The sequence below is a fragment of the Sus scrofa genome, chromosome X (genome assembly GCF_000003025.6).
Source record: "Sus scrofa isolate TJ Tabasco breed Duroc chromosome X, Sscrofa11.1, whole genome shotgun sequence".
NCBI classification, from domain to species: domain Eukaryota; kingdom Metazoa; phylum Chordata; class Mammalia; order Artiodactyla; family Suidae; genus Sus; species Sus scrofa.
The window spans coordinates 115,386,034-115,393,004 of record NC_010461.5 but is presented as its reverse complement, the minus strand read 5'-3'; the positions used below and the strand labels follow the sequence as shown (position 1 = coordinate 115,393,004).

Below are 6,971 nucleotides of genomic sequence, written 5' to 3'. Positions count from 1 at the left end.
TTATAAATAAATAATATTCCATTTTATAGCTATACTACATTTTCATTTGCCATTCATCTGCTCATGAACACTTAGGTTATTTCCATATCTTAGCTATTGTAAATAATGCTGAAATGAACATGAGAGTGCCAGATATCTCTTTTGAGATACAAATCTCATTTCCTTTGGATGTACACACAGAAGTGGGATTGTGGATCACATGCTAGTTCTATTTTTAGCTTTTTGGGGCACTCTCATACTATTTTCCCATTCCAATTTCCATTCCCACTAACAGTGTACAAGGATTCCCTTTTCTCCATATCCTTAATACTTGTTATCTCTTGTCTTTCAGATAATAGCTATTCTAACAGCTGTGAGGTGATATCTCATTATAGCTTTAATTTGCATTTCCCTGATGATTTAAGATGCTTGGCCATTTTTATGTCTTTTAGTAGAAATATCAATTCATGTCCTATGCTCTTTTTTTTTTTTTTTTTTGGTCTTTTTGCCATTTCTTGGGCCACTCCTGTGGCATATGGAGGTTCCCAGGTTAGGGGTCTAATCAGAGCTGTAGCTACAGGCCTACGCCAGAGCCACAGCAACTCAGGGTCCGAGCCGCATTCGCCACCTACACCACAGCTCACGGCAACACCGGATCGTTAACCCACTGAGCAAGGTCAGGGATCGAACCCGCAACCTCATGGTTCCTAATCGGATTCGTTAACCACTGAGCCACGACAGGAACTCCCCTATGCTCATTTTTAAACTGGGTTGTTTTTTTGGTGGGGAGGCAGGGATGGATATGAGTTCCTTATATACTTTTGATATTAACTTTTTATCATTTACATGGTTTAGAATATTTTCTCCCATTTCATAGGTTGTTTCTTCACTCTGTTTTGCTGTGCAAACTTTTTTAGTTAAATGCAATTTCATTTGTCTATTTTTGTATTTGTTGCCTGTGCTTTTGGAGTCATATTCAAAAAGTCATTACACTGACCAGTGTTGAGAAGCTTTTTCTCTGTGTTTTCTTCTAGCAGTTTTACAGTTTCAGGTCTTACATTTAAGTCTTTAATCCATTTTGAATTTATTTCTGTGTATAAAGATAAGGGTCCGATTTCATTCCTCTGCATGTGGATATACAATTTTCTCAAACCATTTTCTGAAGAGATATTTTATCCCCATTGTATGTTCTTGGCCTCTTTGTTGAAGAACAATTGACTGAAAATGTGTGGAAGCCTTCTGGACTCCTTATTCTGGTTCTTTGGTCTATGTCTGTTTTTATACCAGTACCACATACTGTTTACATTACTGTAGCATTGTGGTATATTTTAAAATCAAGCAGTGTGATGCCTCTAGCTTTGTTCTTGCTCAAAACTGCTTCAGCTATTTAGAGTCTTTTGTGGTTCCATGTGAATTTTAGGATTGTTTTATCTAGTTCTATGAAAAATGCCACTGTAATTTGGATAGGGATTACAGTGAATCTGTTGACTGCTTTGGGTAGAATTAGCATATTAAAAATATTTATTCTTCTAGTCCATGTACATGGTATATTGTTCCATTTATGCATATCTTCTTTAAATTCTTTCATTAATGTGTTATGATTATCAGTGTATACATCTTTCACTTTCTTGGTTAAATTTACTCAATACTTTATTGGTTTTGATGTTATGGTAAATATGATTGTTTCTTGGTTAAATTTACTCCTAATACTTTATTGGTTTTGATGTTATGATAAATATGATTGTTTTTGCCAAATTCATTTATTGGTTTTGATGTTACAGTAAATATGATTGTTTTTGCCAAATTCAATTATATTCAATTCACCTAACAAATGGTGGTGGTATCTTTAGGGTTACTATAAGATCATGTCATCTGCAGAGATAATTTTTGTTCTTCTTTTTGGATTTTGATGCTTTTGATCTGGCTAGGACTTCCAGTACCCTGTTGAGTAGAAGTGGCAAGAATGGGTATCCTCATCCTCTTTCTTTCTTTCTTTTTTTTTTTTTCTTTTTTTTTTGGTCTTTTTGCTATTTCTTTGGGCCGCTTCTGCAGCATATGGAGGTTCCCAGGCTAGGGGTCTAATCGGAGCTGTAGCCACCGGCCTACGCCAGAGCCACAGCAACGCGTGATCCGAGCCACGTCTGCAACCTACACCACAGCTCACGGCAACGCCGGATCGTTAACCCACTGAGCAAGGGCAGGGACCGAACCCGCAACCTCATGGTTCCTAGTCGGATTCGTTAACCACTGCACCACGACGGGAACTCCCATCCTCTTTCTGATCTTACAGGACAAGCTACAAGTTTTTCACCATAAAATATAATGTTAGCTGTGGGCTTCTTATATGTAGCCTTTATTATGTTAAGGTACAATCTTCCTATACTAATTTGTTGAGTCTTATCATGACTGGTTGTTGCATTTTGTCGAATGTTTTTTCTTTATCTATTGAGATGATCATAAAATTTTACCCTTCATTCTGTTAGTGCAGTGTATCACATGTATTGATTCATATATGTTGAAACATCCTTCCATCCCAGGGATAATTCTCACTTTATCATGGTGTATGATCCTTTTAATATGCTGCTGAATTCGTTTTGCTAGCATTTTGTTAATGATATTTGCATCTGTGTTCATCAGAGATATTAGTCTGTAATTTTCTTGTCAGTGTACTGCCTTGTCTGGCTTTGGTATAAAGGCAATGTTGGTCTAATGAGTTTGGAAAAACTCCCTTCTTTTCAATTTTCTGGGTAAGTGTGAGAAGGACTGACATTAATTCTTCCTTAACATTTAGTAGAATTCAACAGTAAAGCTATCTGGCCCTGGGCTTTTTACAATGGGAAGTTTTTAATTATTGATTCAATTTCCTCATAAGTTATTGGTTTGTTCAGATTTTATATTTATTCATAATTCAGCTTAACAAGTTGCATATCTCTAGTAATTTATGCACTTGTTCTAGTTTACCCAATTTGATAAGATATATTTGCTCATAGTAGTCTGCTATAACCTCTTCCATTTCTATGGCATCAAATGTAATGTCTCCTTTCATTTATAATTTTATTTATTTGAGTCCTATATTTTCCATTTTCTTAATCCATATAAAACTTTGTCAATTTTGTTGCTCTTTCCAAAATAACAAATCTTTGTTGTGGGTTGGTTTTTTGTTTGTTTTTTTTTTGGTAATATTTTTATTTTTTCTATTATAGTTGATTTCTGCTGTATAGCAATGTTCTGTCAATTTCTGCTATATAGCAAAGTGACACGCACACACGTATATATATATACATATTCTTTTTCTCACATTATCTTCCATCATGTTCCATCGCAAGTGAGTAGATATAGTTCTCTGTGCTCTATGGCAGCTCTCATTGATTATCCACTCCAAATGCAATAATTTGCATCTACTAACCCTAAACTCCCAGTCCATCCCACTCCCTCCCCCTCCCCCCTTGGCAACCACAAGTCTGTTCTCCAAGTCCATGAGTTTGTTTCTTTTCTATAGAAAAATTCATTTGTGCCTTTTATTAGATTTCCAATATGTGATATCTTATGGTATTTGTCTTTCTCATTCTGACTGACTTCACTTAGTATGAAAGTCTGTAGTTCCACCCTTGTTGCTGCAAATGGCATTATTTTGTTCTTTTTTATGGCTGAGGAGTATTCCACTATGTATATATACCACATCTTCTTAATCCATTCAACTGTCGACGGACGTTTAGGTTGTTTCCATGTCTTGGCTACTGTGAATATAGGAGTACATGTATCTTTTTCAATGAAACTTTTGTCCAGATATATGCCCAGGAGTGGGACTGCTGGATCATACGGTGGCTCTGTATTTAGTTTTCTGAGGAACCTCCATACTGTTTTCTATAGTGGTTGTACCAATTTACATTCACACCAACAGTGAAGGAGGGTTCCCTTTTCTCCAGACTCTCTCCAGCATTTCTTATTTGTAGACTAAGGAAAATTACAGGCCAATATCACTGATGAACATAGATGCAAAAGTCCTCAACAAAATATTAGCAAAGTGAATCCAACTATATATTAAAAGGATCATATACCATGATCAAGTGGGATTTATCACCACGGATGCAAGTATTCTTCAATATCAGCAAACCAATCAGTGTGACACACCACATCAATGAATTGAAAAATAAAAACCACATGAACATCTAAATAGATGCACAAAAATTTTCAGACAAAATTCAACACCCATTTCTGATAAAAACTCTCTTCAAAGTGGCAGAGAGGGAACCTACCTCAACATAATAAAAACTATACATGACAAACCCACAGCCAACATCATTCTCAATGGTGAAAAACTGAAAGCATTTTAGCTAAGACCAGGAAAAAGACAAGGATGTCCATTTTCACTGTTATTAAATATAGACTTGGAAGTCCTAGCAATGGCAGTCAGAGAAGAAAAGGAAATAAAATGAATCCCAACTGGAAAGGAAAAAGTAAACCTATCACTGTTTGCAAATGGCATGATACTATACCTAGAAAATCCTAAAGACACTTCCAGAAAACTCCTAAAGCTCATCAATAAATTTGGTAAAGTTGCAGGATACAAAATTAATACACAGAAATTGAAGGCATTTCTATATACTAACAATGAAATCAGAAAGAGAAATGGGTTAAAGTTCCAGTGCTGCTGCAGCTGTGGTGTATGCTGCAGCTGCAGCTCAGATTCAGTCCCTGGAGGGGGCATTGCCATATGCCATAGGTGTGGCCAAAAAAAGAAAAGGAAAGGAGTCCCCATGATGGCACACTGGAAACGAATCCGACTAGGAACCATGAGGTTGCAAGTTTGATCCCTGGCCTCACTTAGTAAATTAAGGATCTGGTACTGCTGTGAGCTGTGGTGTAGGTCACAGACATGGCTCAGAGCTGGCATTGCTGTGGCTGTGGCGTAGGCCAGCAGCTGTAGCTTGGATTAAACACCTAGCCTGGGAACCTCCATATGCCGTGGGTGCAGCATTAAAAACCAAACACACACACACACACACACACACACACACACACACACACAAAAGCAACCTAATCAAAAAATGAGCAGGAGACTTAAAGAGACAATTCTCCAAAGCAGACATTCAGTTGGTCAGTAGGCACCGAAAAAAATGCTCAACATCACTAATTATTAGAGAAACGCAAATCAAAACTACAAGGTACCACCTCACACCAGCCAGAATGGCCATCATTAACAAACCAACAAATAACAAATACTTGAGAGGGTGTGGAGAAAAAGGAAACCTCTTTCACTGTTGGTAGGAATGTAAATTGGTACAACTACTATGGAAAACAGTATGGAGGATCCTCAGAAAACTAAATATAGACCTGCCATATGATCCAGCAATCCCACTCCTGGGCATATATCTGAACAAAACTTTCCTTAAAAAAGATACATGAGTAAGGATAACTTGATCCCCTTGCTGTACAGTGGGAAAAAAAAATACATGAGCTTCTATATTCATCATAGCATTATTCACCATCGCCAAGACATGAAAACAACCTAAATGTCCATTGATAGATGAATGGATTAAGATGTGGTACATATATACAATGGAATACTACTCAGCCATGAAAAAAAGAATTGAGTAATTCCATTTGTGGCAACATGAATGCAACTAGAGATACCCATACTTAGTGAAATAAATCTGAAAGAGAAGACAAACACCATATGATATCACTTATATGCAGAATCTAAAATATGGCACAAGCGGGCATTTCCGGTCCTGCCATCACCAGGGCAGCCGCATTATTCCCTGGAGTGGAAGCATCCTGGGCCATTTCTCTGCACTAAGTCAGGTGGCCTCCTGAAGGCACTGCACAGTGACTCCTATGTCAAGCTGAGTCAGTCCCGGGGACCAGCACTTCTAGGGTGACAATAAAGAACAGGAAAAGTTACTGAATAAAGCTGTACACTGTATGTTGGAAATCTTTCCTTTACACAGCTGAAGAACAAATCTATGAACTCTTCAGCAAAAGTGGTGAAATAAAAAATATAATCACGGGCCTGGATAAAATGAAGAAAACATCGTGGGTTCTGCTTTATGGAATACTATTCAAGAGCAGATGCTGAAAATGCCATGCTGTCCATACTCGTCTGGATGTCTGGATCATTCACACAGACTGGGATGCAGGCTTTAAAGAGTGAAGGCAGTAGGGCCGTGGGCGATCTGAGGCCAGATATGGGATGAGTATTGGCAGGATTACGATTTTTGGAGAGGCAGCTATAGAAAACAGGCCCAAAATCAGAGAATGGTGAGAGCCCCATCATGAAAAACTCACAAAACTTTGGCCTGTTGAATCTGATGTGCAATACCCAAGGTCTCCAAACCTGCCTGCCCATTTTTACCAAGCTTTAATCAATGTCTCTACTAAGCCAGAATCCTCTTCATGGTTTTCCTCTTAAAATATTAAAGAACAGAATCCAAAAGAATGCCTCTAATTCTAAAGCATTAGAATCTTGTGTCAGATTACCAGAATTTTCTGTTACCAGGTCAAAAAAATTGTGTTCCTTAGCAACAGACTTGATGTATAATGTTGATTCATCAGCCAAAAATAATACACTTCTTTTAGGAAGATTGGAAAATAGATTTAAGTGTTTACCATGTTTGCATCTAAGTAGTTTATGGTCTTCTACCTTGGGGCATAGAATTACTATTTTAATTTTTTTTTCTTGTCTTTTGTCTTTTCTAGGGCCGCACCCATGGTTCCATATGGAGGTTCCTAGACTAGGGGTCTAATCAGAGCTGTTGCTGCTGGCCTACACTAGTGCCACTGCAACACCAGATCCAAGCCACATCTGCGACCTACACCATAGCTCACGGCAACGCCTGATCCTTAACCCACTGAGCGAGGCCAGAGATTGAACCTGCAACCTCATGGTTCCTAGTCAGATTCATTTCTGCTGTGCCACGACAGGAACTCCACTATTTTAAAACTTTTAAGTTTGCATGAGATAAAGTTTATTAAGTAGAGTTTTTCTGTTA

General features: G+C 37.8%; 1 pseudogene; it reads left to right on the top strand.

Annotated features, from left to right (window-relative positions):
• On the top strand, positions 5,670–6,740 carry LOC100525627 (annotated as a pseudogene).